Here is a 27,262-nt window from a genome sequence, read left to right as displayed (position 1 = left end):
GAGGCATTGGGGCAGATTTAAAAAAAGTTGTGCTGCGCCAAGTGCCCCTTAGTGCCTATTACCGCCACCATGTGTGCACTGTATTAACAATACGGCGCACCATGGCGCAGGTTAGGGGGAATAGCGTCAACATTTTTGACGCTATTGATGTACTGTTCAGGGATAGCGCCAAAATGTTGGCGCTAACCCTGAACAGTACATAGGGGCCCATTGTAACCAATGGCGTGCCCTCTTTTAATGCCTGCTCTGAGAAGGCATTAAAAATGCTGCAAAAATTGGTGCAATAAAATCTTTTAGATTTCTTTGTGCCATTTTTTCAGCCTCTCTAAAGGGGGAATGCCCCCCTTGCATACATTATGCCTGGCACAAGCATCATGTGAGGCAAGGTGATACATAGTGGTGCAATGCATGGGTTGTGCCACTTGGTATATATGGCGCTGCAAATTTTCCATAATATTGCCACATTAGCATAGGAAAAATGACACTAATGTAGTGATACATGGCGCAAGGGGCTCTTAAATCTGCCCCTCGATTTTCACAAGTTACATAGAGCTTATGTCTTGGAGCCCAATGACTTACCTGCATTAAACATTGTCCAGTTTTTGTATTCAGGGCCGGCTTTAGGGTCGTGCGAATGGTGCTGCCTCACCGGGTGCTGACCTGGATTGGGGGGCGCTGACCTCAGGGGGTTGCTGTGTTTAGCAATGACTTACAGAACTTGCAATTTAAAAGCACTTGCTGAATTAAAATTAAAATGTCAAGATACCTCTTGTGATTAATGTTCCTACTAGGGAAAGAGATGGGAGTTTTGACTCACTATAAAGTAGCACAGGAGGTTAATATGCCTGCTGCAAAGAACAGAACTATATTGTATATGGATAGCTTAGTGGATTAGTAAAGCCAGTCTTCGGTAGCTGTTTAAAATAAACAAATGTATGTGAAAGGGGAGCTATGGAGAGATGAGTGGCACATTTGCGGGGTGGTAGTGAGTGAAACCGAGGAGGTGGTAATAGGGTGGGTGCCAAAAAAGACTGTTGCACAGGGCTCCACCAGCACTAAAGCCGGCCCTGGTTGTATTCGGGGTATATCGTGGTCTATACTGAGTTATTATAATGTGAAATATAATTATGCATTTTTTTACTGCAGTTACCCGTTGTACAAAGGTTAATATATAAAACCAGCTCGCGTTAGCTAGTAGGTGCTGGCTGCATGGTGCCCTGTGTTTGCACAGCTTTCTTCTGCGCATGCGCTCTCCCTCCCAGCACTGGCAGCCGCAGCACCTGTCCTTCTCCAGAGATGGATATATAGCGTAAAAAGTGCATTCAATAAAGCACAGTGTCGAGTGCACGCCTTTGACCTGGCAATTACATTATCTAGCCCAGGGATGGGATGGAGAGGAAATGAACCCTCGAGCACCATTTGTCTGCCAGGCCCATTGAGGATTATGAACAATAAAAAAGCAATATTGGAGGGAAATTGAATTTACTGCTGCGGCGGCTGCTATGGCAGAACACAACTTGAAGTGTAGGGATGCCCGTACTCGACTGCCTGTCGCTGCACCTGCAGCCAGCACACACTGGAACGGCCATCAGAGCAGCTATACACGTGCTAAGGGCTCCCTCTAGCGGGAAAAAACGAGAACAGTAAGTATGAAGATCGGCGTCCGCAAGTGGTGCACTTGGTCCAGATAAAAGACAGCTGAATGGCACAGATAAGAGCTGGAAATTCTGCTCATAAACGCAATTGCCACAGTGTGTCTACCTTCATTCTGGCGAAGGTAGACAAATAATCTTTGATTACTTCAAATTCCAAAAAGGGTGGGACTTGGACATTTTTCACCCTGACTACCCCTCAAGCTATTTGGGTCAATATCCTTAGAGAGCACCTGCGTTCACTGACTATGGCCCCTGCAGGGAGACACTCAGATGAGGCACTAGAGGTGGCCCCTGCAGAAAGCCACTCGAGTGTCATCCTGCAGGCACTGAATGTAGTCCCTGCAGGCAGACACTCAAGTGTGATCCTGCAGGCACTAAGGGGGTGATTCTGACCCCGGCGGTCTCAGACCGCCGGGGCCAGGGTCGGCGGGAGCACCGCCGACAGACCGGCGGTGCCCCGCAGGGCATTCTGACCGCGGCGGTTCGGCCGCGGTCAGACAAGGAAAACCGGCGGTCTCCCGCCGGTTTTCCGCTGCCCTTGGAATCCCCCATGGCGGCGCAGCTTGCTGCGCCGCCATGGGGGATTCTGACACCCCCTACCGCCATCCTGTTCCTGGCGGTTCGCCCGCCAGGAACAGGATGGCGGTAGGGGGTGCCGCGGGGCCCCCGTAAGAGGGCCCCACTGTGTATTTCAGTGTCTGCAATGCAGACACTGAAATACGCGACGGGTGCAAACTGCACCCGTCGCACCCCTGCAACTACGCCGGCTCAATTCTGAGCCGGCGTCCTCGTTGCAGGGGCATTTCCTCTGGGCCGGCGGGCGCTCTTTTGGAGAGCGCCCGCCGGCCCAGAGGAAATGTCTGAATGGCCGCCGCGGTCTTTTGACCGCGGTGCGGTCATTCGGCGGCTCCCTCCAGGCGGGCGGCTCCCGCAGCCCGCCGGGCTCAGAATGAGCCCCTAAATGTAGTCCCTGCAGGAAGACACTCAAGTGTGACCCAGCAGGCACTAGAAGTATACCCTGCAGTCAGACACTCATATGAGACCCTGTAGGCACTGATTGTAATCCCTGCAGGCAGACACTTGAGTGTGATCCTGCAGGCACTGAATGTAGTCCCTGCAGGCAGACACTCAAGTGTGACCCTGCAGGCACTGAATGTAATCCCTGCAGGCAGATACTCAAGTAAGACCCTGCAGGCACCGAATGTAATCCCTGCAGGCAGACACTCAAGTAAGACCATGCAGGCACTAGAGGTAGGCCTAGCAGGCAGACATTCAAGTAAGACCCTGCAGGTACTGAATATAGTCCCTGCAGGCAGACACTCAAATGTAACTCTACAGGCACTACATATGGGTCCAGCGGGCAGACAATAAGATGAGACCCTGCAGGATCTAGAGGTGGACCATGCAGACAGACACTCAAGTGTGATCCTGCAGGCAATGAATGTAGTCCCTGCAGGCCGACACTCGTGTGATCCTCCAGGCACTGAATGTAGTCCCTGCAGGCAGCCACTCATGTAAGACCTAGCAGGCACTAACTGTAATCCCTGCAGGCAGACACTCAAGTGAGACAGTGCAGGCACTAGAGGTAGGCCCAATAGGCAGACATTCAAGGGAGACTCTGCAGGCACTGATTGTAGTCCCTGCAGGGAGACTTTCTCCCTGCAGGGACTACAATCAGTGCCTGCAGAGTCTCACTTGGCAGGCCCTAGGCACTAGAAGCAGGTCCTGAAGGATGGCCCTCAGAAGAGACCTTGCAGGCACTGAATGTAGTCCCTGCAGGCTGACACTCGAGACCTTGCAGGCACTAGTGGTAAGCCCTGCAGACAGACACCCAAGTGAGGTCCTGCAGGCATTAGAGGTGGGTTCTGCAGGCAGATACACGAGTGAGACACCGCTGACACTAGGGGTAGGGCCAGAAGGCAGTCACTCAAGTGAGATCTTGTAGGCAGACACTCAAGTGAGACTGTGTAGGCACTGAATGTAGTCCATGCAGGCAGACGCTCAAGTGAGACTATGCAGGCACTGAATGTAGTCCGTGCAGGCAGACACTCAAGTGAGACTATGCAGGCACTGAATGTAGTCTGTGCAGGCAGACACTCAAGTGAGACCTTGTAGGCAGACACTCAAGTGAGACTATGCAGGCACTGAATGTAGTCCGTGCAGGCAGACACTCAAGTGAGACCTTGTAGGCAGACACTCAAGTGAGACTATGCAGGCACTGTAGGAGGCTGGACTGGCTTGTAGTGAGTACCAAGGGGTACTTGCACCTTGCACCAGGCCCAGTTATCCCTTATTAGTGTAGAGGGTGTCTAGCAGCTTAGGCTGATAGATAATGGTAGCTTAGCAGAGCAGCTTAGGCTGAACTAGGAGACGTGTGAAGCTACTACAGTACCACAAGTGTCACTTGCACAATATCATAAGAAAACACAATACACAGTTATACTAAAAATAAAGGTACTTTATTTTTATGACAATATGCCAAAGTATCTTAGAGTGTACCCTCAGTGAGAGGATAGAAAATATACACAAGATATATATACACAATAGCAAAAATATGCAGTATAGTCTTAGAAAACAGTGCAAACAATGTATAGTTACAATAGGATGCAATGGGGACACATAGGGATAGGGGCAACACAAACCATATACTCCAAAAGTGGAATGCGAACCACGAATGGACCCCAAACCTATGTGACCTTGTAGAGGGTCGCTGGGACTATTAGAAAATAGTGAGAGTTAGAAAAATAACCCTCCCAAGACCCTGACAAGTGAGTGCTAAGTGCACTAAAGTTCCCCTAAGGACAAAGAAGTCGTGATAGAGGAATAATGCAGAAAAGACACAAACCGACAATGCAACAACTGTGGATTTCCAATCTAGGGTACCTGTGGAACAAGGGGACCAAGTCCAAAAGTCACAAGCAAGTCGGAGATGGGCATATGCCCAGGAAATGCCAGCTGTGGATGCAAAGAAGCTTCGACTGGACAGAAGAAGCTGAGGTTTCTGCAGGAACAAAAAGGGCTAGAGACTTCCCCTTTGGTGGACAGATCCCACTCACCATGGAGAGTCGTGCAGAAGTGTTTTTCCGCCGAAAAAACGCCAACAAGCCTTGCTAGCTGCAAATTGTGCGGTTAGCGTTTTTGGACGCTGCTATGGCCCTGGAGGGACCAGGAGGTCGCAAATTGGATCAGGAGAGAGAGGGGACGTGGAGCAAGACAAGGAGCCCTCTCAGCAGCAGGTAGCACCCGGAGAAGTGCCAGAAACAGGCACTACAAGGATGCATGAAACGGTGCTCACCCGAAGTCGCACAAAGAAGTCCCACGTCGCCGGAGAAAAACTTAGGAGGTCGTGCAATGCAGGTTAGAGTGCCGTGGACCCAGGCTGGACTGTGCACAAAGGATTTTCGCCGGAAGTGCACGGAGGCCGGAGTAGCTGCAAAAGTCACGGTTCCCAGCAATGCAGTCTAGCGAGGTGAGGCAAGGACTTACCTCCACCAAACTTGGACTGAAGAGTCACTGGACTGTGGGGGTCAATTGAACAGAGTTGCTGGATTCGAGGGACCTCGCTCGTCGTGCTGAGAGGAGACCCAAGGGACCGGTAATGCAGCTTTTTGGTGCCTGCGGTTGCAGGGGGAAGATTCCGTCGACCCACGGGAGATTTCTTCGGAGCTTCTAGTACAGAGAAGAGGCAGACTACCCCCACAGCATGCACCACCAGGAAAACAGTCGAGAAGGCGGCAGGATCAGCGTTACAGAGTTGCAGTAGTCGTCTTTGCTACTATGTTGCAGGTTTGCAGGCTTCCAGCGCGGTCAGCAGTCGATTCCTTGGCAGAAGGTGAAGAGAGGGATGCAGAGGAACTCGGATGAGCTCTTGCATTCGTTATCTAAAGTTTCCCCAGAGACAGAGACCCTAAATAGCCAGAAAAGAGGGTTTGGCTACTTAGGAGAGAGGATAGGCTAGAAACACCTGAAGGAGCCTATCACAAGGAGTCTCTGACGTCACCTGGTGGCACTGGCCACTCAGAGCAGTCCAGTGTGCCAGCAGCACCTCTGTTTCCAAGATGGCAGAGGTCTGGAGCACACTGGAGGAGCTCTGGACACCTCCCAGGGGAGGTGCAGGTCAGGGGAGTGGTCACTCCCCTTTCCTTTGTCCAGTTTCGCGCTAGAGCAGGGCTAAGGGGTGTAGACTGGCTTATGCAGAATTGGGCACATCTGTGCCCAAGAAAGCATTTCCAGAGGCTGGGGGAGGCTACTCCTCCCCTGCCTTCACACCATTTTCCAAAGGGAGAGGGTGTAACACCCTCTCTCAGAGGAAGTCCTTTGTTCTGCCATCCTGGGACAAGCCTGGCTTGACCCCAGGGGGGCATAAACCTGTCTGAGGGGTTGGCAGCAGCAGCAGCTGCAGTGAAGCAACAGGAAAGGCAGTTTGGCAGTACCAGGGTCTGTGCTACAGACCACTGGGATCATGGAATTGTGCCAACAATGCCAGGATGGCATAGAGGGGGCAATTCCATGATCTTAGACATGTTACATGGCCATATTCGGAGTTACCATTGTGAAGCTACATATAGGTAGTGACCTATATGTAGTGCACGCGTGTAATGGTGTCCCCGCACTCACAAAGTCCGGGGAATTGGCCCTGAACAATGTGGGGGCACCTTGACTAGTGCCAGGGTGCCCTCACACTAAGTAACTTTGCACCTAACCTTTACCAGGTAAAGGTTAGACATATAGGTGACTTATAAGTTACTTAAGTGCAGTGTAAAATGGCTGTGAAATAACGTGGACGTTATTTCACTCAGGCTGTAGTGGCAGGCCTGTGTAAGAATTGTCAGAGCTCCCTATGGGTGGCAAAAGAAATGCTGCAGCCCATAGGGATCTCCTGGAACCCCAATACCCTGGGTACCTCAGTACCATATACTAGGGAATTATAAGGGTGTTCCAGTAAGCCAATGTAAATTGGTAAAATTGGTCACTAGCCTGTTAGTGACAATTTAGAAAGAAATGAGAGAGCATAACCACTGAGGTTCTGATTAGCAGAGCCTCAGTGAGACAGTTAGTCACTACACAGGTAACACATTCAGGCACACTTATGAGCACTGGGGCCCTGGTGAACAGGGTCCCAGTGACACATACAACTAAAACAACATATATACAGTGAAAAAATGGGGGTAACATGCCAGGCAAGATGGTACTTTCCTACAGGCACTGAATGTAGTCCATGCAGGCAGACGCTCAAGTGAGACTATGCAGGCACTGAATGTAGTCCGTGCAGGCAGACACTTAAGTGAGACCTTGTAGGCAGACACCCAAGTGAGACTATGCAGGCACTGAATGTAGTCCACGCAGGCAGACACTCAAGTGTGACCCTGCAGGCACTGAATGTAGTCCCTGAAGGCAGACACTCAAGTGAGACCCTGCAGGCACTAGAGGTAAGCCCTGCAGCCAGACACTCAAGTGTGACTCTGCAGGCACTGAATGTAGTCCGTGCAGGCAGACACTCCGGGAAGACCCTACAGACACTGAATGCTGACCCCACAGGCATAAACTCAAGAGAGACCCTGCAGGCACTATAGGTAGACCCTGAAGTCAGACACTCCAATGAGACCCTGGCAGACACTCAGATGAGACCTGAATGTTGTGCCTGAAGGCAAATACTCAAGTGTGCTCCTGCAGGCACTGAATGTAATCCTTGCACACAGACACACAAGTGAGACCCTGAAAGCATTGAATGTAGTGTCTGCAGGCAGACACTCAAGTGTGACTCTGCAGGCACTGAATGTAGTCCCTGCAGGCAGGCACTCAAGTGTAACCCTGCAGGCACTGAACGTAGTCCGCGCAGGCAGACACTCAAGTGTAACCCTGCAGGCACTGAATGTAGCCAACGCAGGCAGACACTCAAGTGTAACCCTACAGGCACTGAATGTAGTCCCTGCAGGCAGAGAAACGCTGCAGGCAGTAGAAGCAGGCCCTGAAGGCAGACACTCAGATGAGACCCTGCAGGCACTGAATGTAAACCCTGCAGACAGACACTGAAGTAAGACCCAGCGGGGGGCGTGGCCAACATGGCGGCCGGAGCGGTCGCATAGATCGCAGCTCCGCTATCGCCCCTTGGAAAACATCCTGCACAAGAAGCCTCCGTCCTACACGGAAGGCATCGTTTGCGCAGCCATCGGGGCTCTCTGGCGCACTCGTGACTATAGTTATATATTACATAGTTTTTCCCCCTTTTCTTTTTCGATTCCCCCCCTTGTTAATGCATATCAGCAAAGTGTTTTTTGTTCGCGCAACACCAAGTACATAAAAACTAGTGAATATATACAAGTGAAGGAATTGCATAATTTTCTTTTCTGTAATAAATGAAGTGCATTGTTAGTTTCTGCAACTTGTTCAATGAACAGATTAAAAAGAAAAAGTAAGACCCAGCAGGCACTGAATGTAGTCCCAGCAGGGAGACACTCAAGTGAGACATTGCTGGCACTAGGTGTAGGGTCAGAAGGCAGGCACTCAAGTGAGACCTTGTAGGCAGACACCCAAGTGAGACCATGCAGGCACTGAATGTAGTCAACGCAAGCAGACACTCAAGTGAGACCCTGCAGGCACTAGAGGTAAGCCCTGCAGGCAGATACTCAAGTGAGACCCTGCAGGCATTAGAGGTAAGCCCTGAAGGCAGACACTCAAGGGAGACCCCGCAGGCACTAGAGGTAAGCCCTGCAGCGGGCACTCAAGTGAACTCGTATATGCTCTCAGATGTGTGCAAGGATTTAGGAAGAATGGTGGCATTCCCTAAAAGGAATGTAGCTGACAATCCCAATCATCCACCTGTTCCAAACAAGGTCCTAAATAATAATGTGTTGGTTGGGAACGCAGGGACAATGGGGAAAGAAAACAGGCACCAGAGAGATTGGTTTGAGATGGTGCCAGCAGCAGCCTACGATCCTCTCAGAACTACTGCTTGGATACATTTAATAGAGGGAGAGATACAAAGAAACACCATGATAAGGTGTAACTCAACAAACACTGAATATATCACACCAGTGAAGTTTATTCCTCACCTCTTGCTCGTTCATATAATACCCCAGTCCTACAACGAATCAGGCCTAAAGCCAAATGTCCAATGACAGGCTTTGGGACTACCAGAATTGATACTGATTTTTTTGCAATTTTATCTAGTGAGAAATTGACTCAAAGGTATTGGAGCTGCTTCACATGAGCACCAGTTACATTGCACAAAGACACATTCATGTTTGGTACACAGGAAGAGACTAAGGGCCACATGTGCAAACATCAGGTTTTACGACTCACAAATTGCAAGATATAGCAACTGGCAATGTGCAAGTCACAAAACCTGATGTACAACAGTGCCTCAGACACTATTTATGATTTGTAAATGGGTTGTAAGGGACCTGCCTCACTAATATTCATTAGGCAGGTCGCAATTTACAACCCATTTAGGAATGGCCGCACTCACAGGGATGGTAGCCTGTTGGGGTCAGCATACCACCAAAAACTGGATGTTTTACAAAAAAAAATGAAAAAACTTTGGCACCCCCATTTACAAAGTGGCCCCTTCCCTTCTGCGAATGCGTTACCACCAATTTGAAATTGGTGGTAACTGTGCTTGTTTTGTGGCTGCGTTCCCGGTCGCAAAATATTCATACATTCTCCTGCCCTTGGCACGTCCCTTCCTAATAGCGAGTCACAAACCCCTTTTGTGACTCGACAATAGATTATTTAATCCCAAAATAGGGTTTTGAACATAGGAAAATGCTTTTTGGGGGAGCAAAAGGCCCATTTCTGCAAATCCTCAGCTCCAAAGTCGGCAGCTCTGGTTGTTATGCCACATCCTCTGGTTACAGGGGAAGCCAGCAAAGCTGATACAAATGCCACAGAGATGCTGCCTTGATGGAGAGTATCAGCACACTCCAGATATGGAGCATGAAGGGGCAAAGGAGTAAAATAACTTAGCAGGCACAAAAAGGTAAATGGAAAAAGGGTAGAAACCAAATGGTTTGGAAGGACAAACAGGGCTGTGGAGCTGAGAAGGTTAAAAATAACAGACAGTGAAGGATCTCAAATGCTGAAGTGGTGAACAGACAGAAGTGAACTAGGCCTAAACAACTGGGGAATGATACCAAGCACCGACCCAGTGTCTGAACTGACCTTTTATAATCACAGGACCGTAGGTCCCAGAAGTCCTGTCCACAACCCAGAAGTGAGTAGAATCCTAGCTTCCATGACCCCATTCCTTAAAGCTCACCAAGCATGACCTCTTCTGAACCTAAATGGTGGGAGGAGGATCTAAAGCCTGCCTGCCTCGGTAAAGGTGCCGTGCTAGAGCAATCTATCATATTGTTTCTGACAGTGTGTTCCTGCAGTCACTCAAGGGAGCTCATGTAAGTCTCCAATATAGGCCCTGCAGGCAGTCACTCCAAAGAGCTCCTGCATGGTCTCCATTAGGCTTCTGCAGACCCCTGAGTGAGCTCTTCTATACTCTCCAGTGAGCCCCTACAGGGACTTAATATACATTCTGCAGGCAGACACTCAAGGGACATCCTGTATGCTTTCAAGGGAGCTCCTGCAAGCCTCCACTACAGTCCCTCAGGCAGCCACTCAAGTGAGATCCTGCAAGATTTCCAATTAACTCCTTCAGCCTTCAAATGTAGGTCCTGCACACACCCTAGTGAGTCTTTGCATTTCTTCAGTGAGCTCCTGCAAGCAGTGAAGTGAATTTCTGTTTGTTCTGCACAGAACTCCTGCAGTGAGTTCCTGGGTGGTGGTTGGAGGTAGGCACTAGAGGCAGTTAAATGAGCTCATACAGGCATCTAGGTGAACTTCTGAGTGCTCCACAGTGAGCTTCAACAGACTTCAGTGTCAGCTTGTTTGTTCTTTAGTGGGCTCTTGCAGTGAGCTCTCCAGTGAGCTCCTGCAGACCCACAGTGCAGGCTCTGCAGGTAATGACTGAGCTGCTGTAGTGTCCTTACTGTCCTCCTGCTATCAGTGCAGGGAGCTTATAGACCCTCTGGGGTGCACTTGCAGGTCCCAATGTAGGTTCTGCAGAAACCCAATGCAGGCTCTGCGAGTGACAGCCACTGAGCTCCTGCATATGTTCACCAGTGAGCTCCTTCAGGCACCCAATTTAGGTCCTGCAGGCAGACATTCAAGCGAGTTCTTGCTTGCTCACCAGTGAGCGCCTGGAGGCCCATAATGTAGGCTCTGTGAATGACAACCACTGAGCTCCTGCATATGCTCACCAGTGAGCTCCTTCAGACACCCGGTGTAAGTCTGGACACTGAAGAGAGCTCCTGCATACTCTTCACTGAACTCCTGCGGGTATCCAAGGGAGTTCCTCCTTCCTATTGTAAGCTCTGCAGCAAAGGTCTCTGTGGAGTCAGAAGCAGGGGGTAGGGAGCGTGGACAAAACAAAGGGTTACCAGGACACATAGCAGAGATCTCGAGTGACTTCATAGTCGAGATTTGACCTGGAGGCGGGAATACAAAGCTGATCTCTCTCCAGAAAGACAATTAATCGCCAGAGTTATTTTGACATTGTTACATTATATGCACCCTGATCTGCTTAGTACACATTCTTTGCAGCTGGCATATTAATCCTCTCTGCTACCTTATAATGACGCCAGGCTTACACTAGACAATAGTATGTTCTCTCTCCAGAAAGAACATTGATCACCAGCATTATTTTGACATTTTTACATGATAAGCACTTCGTGATCTGCCAAGTACCAGGTCTTTGCAGCAGGAACGTTAACCCTCTGTGCTACCTTATCATGAGTCCAAGCTTCCACTAGACAACAGTATATTCTCTCTCCAGAAAGATCATTAATCGCTAAAGTTATTTTGACATTTTTACATTAAATGCACTTTGTGATTTGCCTAGTACATGTTCTTTGCAGAAGGCACATTAACCCTCTGCGCTACTCTACAATGACTCCAAGCTTCCACTAGACAAAAGTACATTCTCTCTTCAGAAAGAACATAAATTGTCAGAGTTATTTCGACATTTTTACATTATATGCAGTTTGTGATTTGCCTACACACGTTCTATGCAGCAGGCACATTAACCCTCTGTGCTACCTTATAATGACTCCAAGCTTCCACTAGACAAAAGTATGTTCTCTCTCCAGAAAGAACATTAATCGCCAGAGTTATTTTGACATTTGTACATTAGACACACTCTAAGCAGAAAAACGTCACAAATGGGAAAAAGAAACAGCTGTAGCTGTGAGCTGAAGGGGCGGGGAGTGGCTGGACATGGAATATATAGGCCCGATATAACTTTAAAATTATGTTGCCTCAATATTTAGTGCTTTAACATTTATATGCAGCAGCCATGTTACTGCATCGCGCTTTAAAGCTATTTTCTGCTTTGAGGATGTTTGTTTTTTTGGGCCTCCAGGAATAATGAGTTATTTGTTTGAGCGCAACATTACAACTTTACTGAACTCCTTAATAAATACCGTTCAAATTTGTGCACTGTGGCTGCTTCCAAACCCTGTACAGGCGCCAACCCCAGGTCATGAGCTGTTGCTGCAGTCCGTGATGAAAACAGTCAGGAAAGGTGATGAAATCCAATGCATGCATTGCTGCACTTTGTAACCCCTTACACCACATTATACCTGTGCCCGGTATAATGTATGCAAGGGGTCGTTCCCAGGCAGGGATGCCCAAAAAATGGCACAGTGAAATTTACAATACTTCACTGCACCATTTTTTCCATCATTTTTAATGCCTGCTCGGGGCAGGCATTAAAGTGACACTCCCACAATGACCCATGGGCCTTCCTGTGCTTTGCTGGACTAGCACCATAATTCATGGCGCTAATCCAGAAAGCCGCCACAATAGGGTAATAAATTATGATGCTACCTTGCTAATGTGCACCATGGTGCACTGTGTAGTAAATACAGTGCTACCATGGTGACATTAGGGGGTGTAGGGCAATGCAAGAAAAGTGGCGCATCAGAGCTGATGAACCACTTTCTTGTAAATACGCCCCTGAATGCGGCACTTCTTGCTGGAGCTGCACCCGATATGTCTGTGGTCTGGAGGTGGCTGCGTGCATTCTACAATCCCTGGGTTCACGTCCTAGCACAAGGGCAGCACTTGGGAAAGGGTCAAGAGAGGTTTCATTTGACAAAGGAAGAGGGCAGGATTTATTTCCCTTGAAAGTCCTAGGGCAGAAGAAACCAAGGGGCATATTTCTGAGACTGTGACGCAGTGCCGCTGTGCTGCACTGGGGCACAGGGAAAGGGAAAGGAATGTGTTGTATTTAAGGCAATACGGTGCATTCCTGCCTTTCCCCCTGTGCTAATGCCCTTTTGGCCGCCTAGCATCAATGGGGGCACCTTCCTGCACAAAAGCAATCCCCTGAGGTATATTTCTCTATCTATGTGTGGTGCAGAATGCAGCCCACATAGAAAGAAGACGTAACATTAAGCCTCCCCTGGGAAGACACTGTATTTTGATGCATTCCCAGGTTTGCCAGTTCTTGTAAATCTGGGGATGCGTCAAAATCCATGGGAGTTGAGTGGGAACACCAACGCAATGCCCATGGAACGCCTTCACAGGGCAGAGTAAAGCAACGCAACAATTTGTTCTGCATTGCCTTACTCCAGATAAACGGAGCCACTCTGGATGGAAAGTGGGCTTGCGTGGCTCCATAAATCACATGTAAGGTCTGCGTTGCACACATACCACATTGCGTGGTGCATATGCAATGCAAACCAACTCATAAATATGCCCCTAAACATCTGGGGCAGGGTAAGGGTACCATCAGGCCTAGTGATGGAATAACATGCTCATGCGCACTTGTGGTCCCTGATGGTCAGATGGTGGTCTTTCTTCATTGTCACAGGACAGAACATAAATATCTGGGGACCTGTCAGACTGGCTTTATGCTGAGATGTGAGTCCTCTTTTGGCTAAAAGTTAAGCATTGGAGATAAAGTTTCAGGCAGGTGGGTCAAATTCCTGGAAGATGTTTGCAGCATGGTCACAGCAGAAAGGCAACAGGCGCACACAAGTCTGCGTTACGAGAAGACACTAATAAGGTCCATGCGGGTTTTCTGGGTAAGTCCCTATACAAACTGGAACGGTGCAGTACTGATACGTTTTTCCAGACTTGGGTACTGGTGTAGATCCTTACAGAATTAACAGTTTTTTTTTTTTTTTTAATTTCTTGACCATTCATAGAGGAGAGACATTTTGTAGGACCTTTCCCAGGGAAACCTAAAGAATCTCATTTTGCAGAAAGGCATCTGTATTCCCAGCCACGTCAGACATGGAAACAACAACTCATTCTAAGAGCATGGGGGTTCTTGCAGGGGAAACAAGGAGCTACCTCCACAGAATAATGAGCTCTGCACTCTCCTTTAGATTGACAAACTCATTACAGCTGTTATTCTCAAGGGAGCTCGGGTCAAAGGGCACCAACACAGAAAGCTGTTAGAGCAGAACCCACATTACTGCAGGCATTCATCTCTTGAGCAGAGACCCAGGTCTTTCATTACAGGCCTCTCACCACGCACTACGGAGTAAGGACAAGGGGCCTGATTTACATTTGGGCGGACGCTCTGTTGTTCCACCAGGGTGATGGAGTAAATTACTCCATCGCCCTGGAAGGCTGACTGCAAGCCTGATTTATAAATGACTGCATTTTTCTGTTTTGGTACAGGACTCCATCAGCAGGAGGAAGCCATGTACCAAATAGTTTCTGTTTTTATTTTCAAAAAGATAATCCTGAAACTGAATCTTGTTTTTTAGAAATTTAAGTTGCGATGCTCCTCTTGTCTTGGGAGCCCTCTGCCATGGCGAGGGGTGCATTTAGCAGTTTTCACTTCCCCTTGCCGCCAGGGTTTTCCTTGGAGTGACAGCAGTAAAAACTGACCTACCTGCCCATCTAAATTAGGGGGACAGAATGACGAGTCTGACGGCCCTCAGTCAGGCCATTGGAGAGGTTTGGCCATAACAGGGACAGAGTATTCTCTACTGCGGCCAAACATGGGGTCCACCCACATATAAATCTGGCAGGTGGACTATGTTGGTAAGGAAGGAACTCCATTGCCATTGCGATGAAGTTCCCACCAAGATATAAATCTGACCCAAAGTCTTGCTGTGGGTAACTCCATGGAGTTCACACAGGGGGTTCTATACCCATGACACAAACAGGCTTAGCTCCAAATATATAAAAACTTTCACACAGAAGGCAATCATCTCGTGAAGAATCGAGGGAAGATTAGGAGTGAGCATAACTCTTGTAATTCTATGTTGCGTAATCATGCGGAATTAACCATAAAATCCACAAAATTATGCAAGAAGATTAGTTCTGCATTTAGGGTCAGATGTATGAAACATCCACTCTGCAATTTACTGCTTGTGAATCTCTGCGATTCGCAATTAGGAAATCGCAAACTGTGATGTATCATTGTGTTTCAGACATATTTAACGATCCGGAGTGGGTCACAAATTGACCAACCTCATCAATATTCATGAGGCAGATCACAATTTGCGACCCATTGTGAATGGCTACAATCACAGGGATGGTGGCCTGCTGGGGACAGCAGTCTACCATGTCTGTGATTGCTTTTAAATAAAGCAATATTTTTTTGTAATGCAGCCTGTTTTCCTTAGAGGAAAACAGGATACATTACAAAAAGAAAACTGAAAAGTTTTCTTTTCATTTTTTTAGAGTAGGCAGTGGTCGTTGGGACCACTGTCTGCTCTAAAAAAAAATTTTGCACCCAAATTCACAAAGGGGAAAGGGCCCCTTACGGGCCCCTTCCCCTTTGCAAATGAGTTTCCGCCAACTTAAAGTTGGTAGTAACCGTGAATGTTTTGCAGCCACATTCCCAGTCACAAAACATTCTTATATCCCCTGTGACTTGTTATTAGCAAGGGATGCCTTGGCGCGCCCCTTCCTAATAGCGAGTCGCAAACCCTATTTTTCGAGTCTGTAATAGGTTACTGACTTGCAAAATATGGTCAATACATGGCCTGAAGCCTTTTACCAGTCGCAAATGGCCCAACGGGCAGTTTGCAACTGGTAAAACTGCTTCATACATCAAGCGCTTAGTTCTATTTGCAAAAATGCCCCCTCTCATCCAAAATGGACATGCGAATGTATTTGCGCTAAGAAACAGTGCTAAATGCAACAGATCACAAATAGTGAGTAGCTGCTCGTGCTTGCTAAATGTGCACCCTTGTGTCTAAAATGGACATAAGGAGGCATTTTTGTACTAGGAAACTAGCACTAAATGCAACAAAACATAAAAGCAGCACAAGCAGCCGCTTGTCCTCGCTAAATGTACTCTTGTGATAGGATGTTTCCCCCCCAAATTACTCTTAATTATGCAAGCAGGCATAATGGCATTGCTATTGGCAATTCTGTTTAAAGAGTAACACAGAATTACTGAAATTACTCCAATTACTCTGGCGTAATTGAAATTCCACCCAGGTATACAGAAGATAATGCATCAAGGACAAACTAAAGGAGGGCTTTTGCTATCTCTCCTACCAGCAGGGCAGGTTCCGCTGGGCAGTACGTGAGGTTGTCAGGCTGGTTGGCTCTGTGTGTCAGAGACCACTGGAGGAACAGGCTAACAAGGGGACCTGTTGCACAGCCGAACTTGCAGTTCTGCCACTCTAGCACTTTCCCAGGGCACTGCAGGCTAGGGGGCTGCTTTCAGATCAGGGGAGGCTGTGATGACCCACCCTAGTAGAGGCCACCTGCAGTGTGGGGCTGGTTTGATAGTAGTTCCAATCACTTCCGGCTGACTTTGTTTAACAATCCGGCCCTCTATGCTGATCTTAAGATGGCGTGCAACAATATTACCAGCTCAAGTTATGTTGTTTCTATTTATAGGGTAGGAAACTAGAAATTATTTTGGCGTTTCCATCTGCTGAGATTTATTATGTTCAATATAGAAAAGTGACTGACATGTAATGGACCTCCTGCCATATACCTAATTCATTAAGGACTCGCAGGAGATGCTGCTTAACAACGAGCTAATCTTTGCTACCATGAGTTTTTCAGTTTTGAAAAGGCCCTCAACTTTGATGGTATGTTGTGATTTTTTCCAGTAGTTTAAACAGCCTTCACAGAACCACAGTGCACAGTCAGTCAGTCAGTCAGTCACAGTTCACAGAGACAGCAGGAGTAGGTGTAATGTTGCAAAGTCTCTTGACTTACAACTTTGAACATGTTTGAAAAAATACGAGCATCACCAAGTACAAAACCTGACGAGCTATTTATTTCATTTTTTTAAAGAAAGTGTGGGGAACTTGTGTGACCTTTTGCACACAAGTTTGGAACCTTTCTCGTTGCTAGGAGGAGAGGAGGATGGACCTCTGCTGCTTGGCTGCAGACCCCGACTCGGGACCCCACTCTAGGAGAGTCCTGTGCCCCACTCCACACCCCCCTCCACTGGCACTGCCAACCTCCCGAGCAGATCTACCAATTTGCCCTCGAAGGGTTTTCTGGTGAAGCCCCAGCCATAGGGTGGCCACCTCACTCCAGGTCCTTACAGACACTGCCCCGGTCCTGAACTCTTCCTTTTCTTAAGGCTGCACCGCTGTTTCCCAGTAGCAGGATGTCCCACCCTTCACAGGCCGGGCATCCCACAGCTGCACATCAGCCCAGGTGTGCTGATCTGTGGCTAGGAGTGTGTTTCTTGTCCAAGATGGCAAATTCATAAAGCTTCATAGACCTTCACTATTCGAAAGACTTACTGAACTGGAAACACCACACAGAGGAAGCCAAGGCCTGCGCCCACCTTACAAGAGACCACCCTCATGCACACTACACCCCACCAAGACCACACAGTTCAACAGAGATGCTCCCAAAAGTCAATACATTCCACACACTACCCAACACTTACATATACAACCGAAGACAACAGTCAAGCTACATCCTCACACACAATGTTGTACCAAGGCAACAGTTTCACCACTAACAACACAACATAGCCTGCTGACAACAGACAGAACATGAACATGAAGAGTTCATCCTCCCGGAATGAGAGAAACAACAATTATATGGTTGACTCAACCACACTGCAGACTCCATTCAAACTGAGAAGCAACCAGGACACACTGAGGTCACTAGGAGCCATCACCAAGCACTACACAGGACAGACCCGATACAAATATTCAGTGGACAGCCTAGAGTATTGTGAGGCATACTAATGGCACAAATAGAGTATGCAAATGGTGATTCCATTTAATACCATCCCATACCACACCATACCATTCTGTACCAACCAGTACCATTCTCTACCATACCATAACGTACTATTCCATATCGTACTGTACCATACCATATCATATCGTACCATTCTCAACCATACCACACCATTCTGTATCATACCATGCTATAACATACCATACCGTACCATACCAGACAACACCATCGCCATACCGTACCGTACCATTCCATACAATGTCATATACCACATCATCCTGTACCATACCATACCATACCATTCACTACCAAACTACCAAACCATACCATACCACACCATTCTGTACCAACCAATACCATTTTCTACCATACCATACCATAACATACTATACTATATCGTACTGTACCGTACCATACCATACCATACCATTCTCAACCATGCCATACCATTCTGTATCATACCATGCTATACCATACCATACCATACCATACCACACAACACCATACCATGCAGTACCATACCATACCATTCAGTACCATAACATACCATACAATACCATATACCATATCATTCTGTATCATACCATACTGTACCATACCATTCTCTACCAAACCATACCATACCATACTATACTGTACCAACCAGTACCATTCTCTACAATACCATAACGTCCTATTCCATATCGTACTGAACCATACCATATCATATCGTACCATTCTCAACCATACCATACCATTCTGTATCATACCATGCTATAACATACCATGCCGTACCATACCAGACAACACCATCGCCATACCGTACCATACCATACAATGTCATATACCACATCATCCTGTACCATACCATACTGTACCATACCATACCATTCACTACCAAACCATACCATACCACGCCATACTATTCTGTACCAACCAATACCATTCTCTACCATACCATACCATAACGTACTATACTATATCGTACAGTACCGTACCATACCATACCACACCATACCATACCATACCATTCTCAACCATACCATACCATTCTGTATCATACCATGCTATACCATACCGTACCATACCACACAACACCATACCATGCCGTACCATACCATACCATTCAGTACCATAACATACCATACAATACCATATACCATATCATCCTGTATCATACCATACTGTACCATACCATTCTCTACCAAACCATGCCATACCATACTATACTGTACCAACCAGTACCATTCTCTACCATACCATACCAAAATGTACTATACCATATCGCACTGTACCATTCCATACCATACCGTACCATTCTCAACCATACCATTCTGTATCATACCATGCTATACCATACCATACCGTACCATACCATACAACACCATACCATACGTATCATACCATACAACACCATACCATACCATACCGTACCATACCATACCATATCGTACCATTCTTAACCATACCATAACATTCTGTATCATACCATGCTATAACATACCATACCAGACAACACCATACCATACCGTACCGTACCATACCATTCAGTACCATACCATACAATGCCATATACCATATCATCCTGTACCATACCATACTGTACCATACCATACCATTCACTACCAAACCATACTATACCACACCATACCATTCTGTACCAACCAGTACTATTCTCTACCATACCATAACATAACGTGTCATACTATATCGTACTGTACCGTACCATACCATACCATACCATTCTCAGCCATACCATACCATTCTGTATCATACCATGCTATACCATACCGTACCATACCACACAACACCATACCATGCCGTACCGTACCATACCATTCAGTACCATAACATACCATACAATACCATATACTATGTCATCCTATATCATACCATACTGTACCATAGCATTCTCTACCAAACCATACCATACCATACTATACTGTACCAACCAGTACCATTCTCTACCATACCATACCATAATGTACTATTCCATATCGCACTGTACCATACCATACCATACCGTACCATTCTCAACCATACCATACCATTCTGTATCATACCATGCTATAACATACCGTACCATACCACACCATACAACACCATACCATACCGTACCATACCATACAACACCATACCATACCGTACCATACTATTCAGTACATAACATACCATACAATACCATATACCATATAATCCTGTACCATACCATACTATCCTCAAACATACCATGCCATACCATTCTGTATGATACCATGCTATACCATACCTATATATACTGTGTATATGAGGACAGTTTCTTACTGTGTGTCTCTGGATAAAAGAGAGGAACATGGATACCGCATGAAGCCTTGCAGGGCAAGGGAGGAGGAGGGCTGAAACAGTATGTCAGTGTGGCGTGAGAAGGGGGTATGCAGATGGGGGGGCATTTGTGCATGAAAGATGCTGTCAGCATTTAGGGCCAGATGTAGCAAAGGTTTTTATCCATTCTGTGTCTATGGGAAAAAGTGTTCGTACATATGGCCCGTAATGTGAACAGCTTCAAGACATGAGCCTCTCTTGCTCGTAATAGATGAATATGTATATGTCTGTGAAACTGTGTAACTGCAATAGAATTACTTTTAAAAGAGATGTGGACAGCACATTCACTGTAACCAGAGGTGTCTTACTTTCTACCACAAAGTTGGATCTGACTACTGACCCCCTTCAAGATGTTGGCAGGTGCACTGTTTGTCCACATGGTGGCGGTAGTGACACACTAGACTGGGAGCTCTGCCCTGTGCCTCCTGCTGTCCATACCATTTATTTACATCTGAGGGAGCGATATTGGGGTCGACCGGTTTCACAGCCTATATGTACTGTTTGTTAACTTGATATTACAATTTCATGCCTCATTCCTTGAAATGAGAATCTGAAACTGTTTCAGCTAATAATGTTCTAATTTTTCCTGAGAACTTCTTTGCTTATTCTAATGCAACGAGATGTGCATTTTTACTGCTATTTGAATTGCATATACTTGTTTTTTCTGCTGTAAAATTGGTCTGCCACCCTTCCTGGTACACGCTAGTTAAAACTGCAAAACAATAAATGAATAACAACATTGCTCTTCGTGCTGTGAAGGATATCGCCCCCCTTATAAAGGTTAAGGAGCTCCCTGCTGTCCACGTTCCAACAACTATTCTAAAATATTCTTTTTAATGAGGCCCCAGGGGGCTGCTTCCCATATTTTAGTTTCGGCTACGGTGGCCAGCAGAGACAAACTAGTGCATGCACTCGGCTAACAATGAGGCCAAGGTTTACAAAGGTTTTGCACAGGGTTCGTGTTACTTTTTTTAATGCAAACTTGATGCAAAACCTTTTTGAGGATTTACAAACTAACGCAAAGTAGCATATGTAAAAAAAAAGTTACGCAAACAAGAGCGAATCGCTGCTTTGCATTACTTAGCGTCAATAGGGCTCAACATGGTTGGTACATGGGCGTTCCCATGCAACCACCCATGCTTTTTGACCCCAAACCCTATGTATTAATATTGATAAACAGGGTTTTGTGCAAAAAAAACTGTTGGAAATCAGGTGTTAAAAGGAGAATGTTTTTCATTTCTCCTTTCTTTTCTGACTTTGCATGTGTGCTGTACTGTGCAGCACACATACAACATAGGAAAAGTTTTAAAAGTTGTCTAGGCATAGTATTTTTACCTGGAAGGCCACCTTTCCAGTACAGAACCTATGCTAGACTCACGCACACACCCTTGCAGAAAATTCTGCCTCAGTGCTATGGAGACTGCAATATCTCTGTAGATATGTTCTCTTTCTCTCTCACCGTCATGCAGCGCAGAAACTCTGGGTGCTGCGCTGTGCTGCGTGACACATTTGTAAATCTGGACCCAAGTGTAAGCTTTACATTTTACCTACGTTTGTGAAAGTGCAAACGCACTACAGTACACATCAGCATGAGCAAGGGTCACTGATCTTGAAGATTGATGTTGGTCCCAAGTGATGGCGTGAGCTTAGAAGGACATGCAATATTGACTCTTTTCACATGGTTACCCGGTGAAAAGCCAGCATCACACTCTGAGCGCATGCTGAGCTGGGAACCCCAACAGAGAGGAGGGGTTCAGATTGCATGTGGTGATTTTTTACTTTTGAAATCCATTACAGATTTTGAAACCGCGTGACATGGGAGGCACCCTCAGAAGCCTTTTGTTTGTGGTTCAGTAGGGTTAGGAGTGGCAATCATGGGCATAAAACCAGACTCCATCACCAGTTCCTGGCCCCCCAATGTCACTATGTGGGTGTGAGGGCCTCAAAGCCCTGTGCCCACTCTTGGCCCCTCCCCATCTAAGGCCCATCTCCTCATTCACATGGTGATACTGTTTTCACAGTTGTCAGGTCTGGGCTGAGGTGGCACTCAGAGAGGTTTTAGGAGATGGGCAAAGTCGGGAAATGCCCAGGGCCCCCACCTTCCAATGTTTTCTCTCTCTCTCTCTCTCTCTCTCTCTATCTCTCTCTCTCTCTCTCTCTCTCTCTCTCTCTCTCTCTTTTCATATAATTTAACTTTGTTTGGTATCATGCAGGTTTCAATTGGCAGGGAAGGGCACCCACATGTCTCTTGACGCACCCCCATCCCCCCAAATCCTTAAAATGACACTGGTGTCAGGACCATAAATTCTCCTGGGGGTGCTGCAAGGTGATTTCTAAACACAAATTGTGACTGAGCGTTCCTGACTCAGTTATTCTCTTAGTGGAAACGAACCAATAAAACACTTTGGTCGAGAGTTTTTAAAAGAAAGGATTTTTCGCTGAAATGAATATAAAGCTGAGCCCCATTTGAAATGTGCTCACTGTACCAACCACTACTTTGACATAGTTATGCCCTAGACTTTCCATTGCAGAGACCAACAGTGGTGGACACCATCTCCCAAGCAAGATGGACAGATGGACAATGTGTAGTGTTGGTGGGTGAGTATGGGTGCTGTCCATGTCTGGAAGCTGTGTGCTGTGGACTAGTTTCAGTGGTGTGCAAGCAGCCAATGGTGCCTGGGTATTAGAGGAACTCTGTGCCATAGAGATGTGGGTTTATATAATATGAACAGAGATAGGCATTTATCTACAAGTTTCCTTGAGATTAAAATTCACTGTGTGACCGCCAGTCACAGTGGAAAATGAGATTCAGCCCTGTTGCCGCCCCCACCAATGGATTACACCAAAAACACACTCTCACTATTAACAAGCATTGGCAAAGGCATTGGGTCTCGCCTACACAAGGTATTGACTTTGTCAATGTTTATAGCCATGTAGTAGAGTAGCGCAGCTTCTGTGCAACATGGCCGAAAGTTTACTTTAAATAGTGCTATGAGATGGCCAGCACTGGCCTCATGATAGCGCTTTATGTCTTAATGCTGGCGGGAGGACGAGCGGGAAGTCATCAAGGAGGGACAAGGGTGTGCAACATGAAAGGGGGAGGCAGGACGAAGCGCATGAGGGAAAATGTCTGGAAGGCGGGACAGGAGATGTTACGGAAGGAGAAAGGGTGCAACACAGAGGGCGTGGGGGGAGAAAAACATTATGACGCGGCCAGCGGTGTCTGCATCACAGCCCTATTTTGTTTTATGGCGGTTTGGTGGTGAGAAGCAACAACAACAGTGGGAGGGCAGGTGAGGGCAAGCAACAAGGAACAGGAGGAGGGAGGGCAGGTGGGGGCAAGGAACATGGAGAGAAAGGATGGGAGGAACCTGACGGGGGGAGAAGCACATGAGGGAGCCAGATGAGAAACACACACTCTGGAAGAGTGCTTAAGTACAAAGTATCACCTGCAAGAATGAAAAGTGGAAGGACACAAGTAATGTCTCCATGCTCCAAGGGAGTCACAAACACAGGAAGTGGAAGGAAGCATGTGACAGCTGATTAATGAGAAGGAGGGAAGTGAGAGTGACAATGAAGCCAACCAATTGGAAGCAACGGGCGGTCTCAAAGCCCAGTTGAAAAAAACAAAAGCTCTCGGAGAGATAGAACGTGCGCTGTTTAGGTTAGATATAAAAGTCAGGGCCACAGGAAAAACTAAATTGTGCAGCATGGCATTTTCCACATGTTGACGCAAGCTAACTGATCACTTGCTGCTTTATGTGGAGATTTTAACAAAAAAATTGCATCTAGCTCAAATGGATCAAAGGTTATTAAAATCACTACACACATAGTGGAATGCCACGCAAGGCACTTTGCAAAAGTTAACTGGGCATAACTTTCAGCTGGCAAACCTCCAATCTGACACTAAAAGGGGTCACAATTTATCTTTGAGTGCAAAACGTGTCCAAATGTCAAAACAGCGGCACAGTAACAGCACAGTGTGTGTTCCATAATGCAGCTTAATTTGCCTTTGTTGTATCATTGGCCATGTCTGCCACATAATTTGATCTTCCGCCGCTGTAGTATACCTACAGTGATAGCCCCTAAGGAAGCACAGAAACCCATCCAAAGCCTCTCTATGAACCTACTCCACAGGATCAGCTTGTGATAAAACGTTGTCCCAAGGACAGGGAAGTCGCTCTCCATGGTGCTGATCTGCCTTAAGAAAATATTGTGCCTCAGACTTAACATTGGTTTCTATGGATAACATTGGCCCACATTGGTTTGCTGGTAGCACCTTGTTTCCGTTTCCAGAGTGCTCGGAGTCATAACTTTGATACATTTATTATTTAATCTTATTTTCTCCTAATTCCCTCATTTAAATTGTACATTAATGTTGTTGCAATTTTGTTGCATCAAAAAGATATTCATTTTGAAAAGTAAATATCTATGTGAATTTACAATCATGAAATTTTTTAGCTCATGGAAGTTTTGTGTATAGTGTACCTGGTATCAAAATTCCAGCTGCCACTTGAAGAGATTAAAGGCCTGATTTAGATCCTGTTTGGGTGAATACTCCATCTCAAACGTGACAGATATCCCATCTAATGAATTACAATGCCGTGATATCCTATGGAGATCCTAATAAGGTGGACGGGATATCCGTCGCATTTCTGATGGAGAACTCCCCTCTGCCAACATCTAAATCAGGCCCTAAGGCTTGATGCTTGGCATCGCTACCACAGCCGGGTCAAGAGAGCTGCAGCATCCTTGCCTGCCTCCTTGTTGATAGTAATGAGTACTCAGGACGGTAAGGAATCCACGAAGAACCACCATTGGGACCGTGAGCTTATGTGAGCTGTGGGACTGTGCCTTCTTACTCTCATGACCTGGGATCTGTAGACTGTGGGTGTATGTTCTGTTCTCAGAGACGCTCTGGGTCTCTGGTGTTATAGGTTTTGTAGCACCAATGCCTGGTAGTGGTGTGATGCGAGTAGGTCAGTGTGTGACTATGTTCAGTGATGCATAGGTGCTGTGAATGGTGTCATTATTTTACAACTGAGATATACTTGTTACTTGACTAAGTTAACATATTAGCAGATTATTGGCAGAGCTATTAGAATTATGTGGCAGGGGAGGACCAAATCATGTGGCAAAGTTGACTATAAAATTCGGCAAGAAAAGGAAAATTATGCGGCGGAATGCAGCACATTTTGTGATGGTATTACTTCACTAAGTTATCATTTTTACACTCATGTTCTTATTTTTACTCTTGTGCAAACACTTCAATAGGCACCTGAAAGGTGACCAGTCAAGCTTTGTGAATAACCTTACACTATGCTGGAATACGTGTTGAGGCTTTTTTAGGAAATGTTGTTCCATTTGAGAAAGAAACATTTTTTGTTAAAATCAGTACATTATGCAGCAGATGGATTATGTGGCAAAAATGTCAAAGCCATATTTATGCAGAAAATGCTGCAGCTGCAGAGTCACATAATTTCAGTGGCCATGAAAATTGGGGGGGGGGGTTAGGAGGCAACTGGCTGCGAGCTGCCTGGAAAGTATGAGACTTGAGGAGATAAATAGTTTGAAGTGGTTGGTGGCCACAGGTCAGTCAATATTTTGGGTGCTGTCTGAAGTCAAACTTTTTTGTTCATGTGCTGTTTCTCAACCTGTCCTACCTCTTTTTCCTCACCCGCTTTCTTGCTACACAACCAATGTGAAAAATCTACTCTGGAATTCTTAATACTCGCCCGCCCAGCTCCCATGCGCCTCACCGTTTCCTTCCGTAGCGCCTTGAATGGATATGGCTCTCTTGATAGGGAAGCGGCCTTATCCATGACGCCCGAACAACGAAGTCGTGGACAATGAAAGCGGAACAACGCTTTTGTTAACCACGACTTCCTTGTTCGGTGCCTTAACCATGCATGTGCTGAACCACGCACATGTGTGGTTAAGGCACAGGAGAAGGGAGTCGGCTGAGGAGGACGACGTGATCAGGTAAGTGGGGCTGGAACTGGGGCTGTTTTAGGGGTGGGAGGTCGGGGTATTTTTAGAGGCGGGTGGGGAGGTCGCAGTAATTTTAGGGGCCGGGGTGGGGGTTGCAGTGGTTTTAGGTTTTAGGGGCAGGGGTGGAGGATCACAGTAATTTTAGGGGGGGTTGGGGTGGTTTTAGGTTTTACGGGTGGGGTGGGGGGTCGGGGTAATTTTAGGGGCGGGTGGGGGTTGGGGTGGTTTTAGGTTTTAGGTGTGGGGGTTGGGTTAGTTTAGGTTTTAGGAATGGGGTGGGGGGTTGGGGTGTTTTTAGGTTTTAGGGGCGGGGTGGAGGGTTGGGATAGTTAAGGTTTTAGGGGCGGGGTGGGGGGTTGGGGTGGTTTTAGGGGCGGGGTGGGGAGGCGCGGTAATTTAGGGGCGGGATAGAGGGGTTTTAAGTTTTAGGGGCGGGTGGGGTTTGCTGTAATTTTAGGGGCGGGGTGTGGTTTGGGGTACTTTTAGGAGCAGGGGTGCGGGGGTTGGGGTGGTTTTAGGTTTTAGGAGCGGGGTAGGGGGGTCACAGTAATTTTTAGGGGCTGGGGTGGGGGTTAGGGGGGGTCGCATGCTGAAACCATGCATGCCGTTCACTAATGCCTTTACCAGGAATGCCTTTACAACAAAAAGTCATTGTTAAGGTATTCGTGGTAAAGGCATTAGTGGTAACAACATGGTCATTGTTCTGACCGCGTTGTTCAGGCATGCGTGGTTCCAGCATGCGTTGTTCCAACATACATTCCTCTTGATAACCTCCATGGATGAGGTAGCAGGTCTGCTGGTGAAGCCTGGCGGATCTGAGCTTGTCTGTAGATATACTGTAAATCTGGCATAGCTCCAATGACCCCCCCCATCCTCAAATCTATGCATAAACGTTGTATTCCCTCTTCTTATGTCCAACACGACCCCCCATCACAATAGTCAGTATTCGTATATCTCCCTCCCCAAACTGAATTGTACTTTAGCGCAGTGCTTTATGTGGAAATGTAGTACTGCAGGTACTTACTACCATCGGCAGGTCCTCCGTAATGGCGGAGGAGCGTTGCCCTCCCTGCCCAAAGCCAGCGGAT

The sequence above is a fragment of the Pleurodeles waltl genome, chromosome 11 (genome assembly GCF_031143425.1).
Source record: "Pleurodeles waltl isolate 20211129_DDA chromosome 11, aPleWal1.hap1.20221129, whole genome shotgun sequence".
NCBI lineage: Eukaryota > Metazoa > Chordata > Amphibia > Caudata > Salamandridae > Pleurodeles > Pleurodeles waltl.
The sequence above is the reverse complement of the archived record's forward strand: the minus strand, read 5'-3'. Positions refer to the sequence as shown.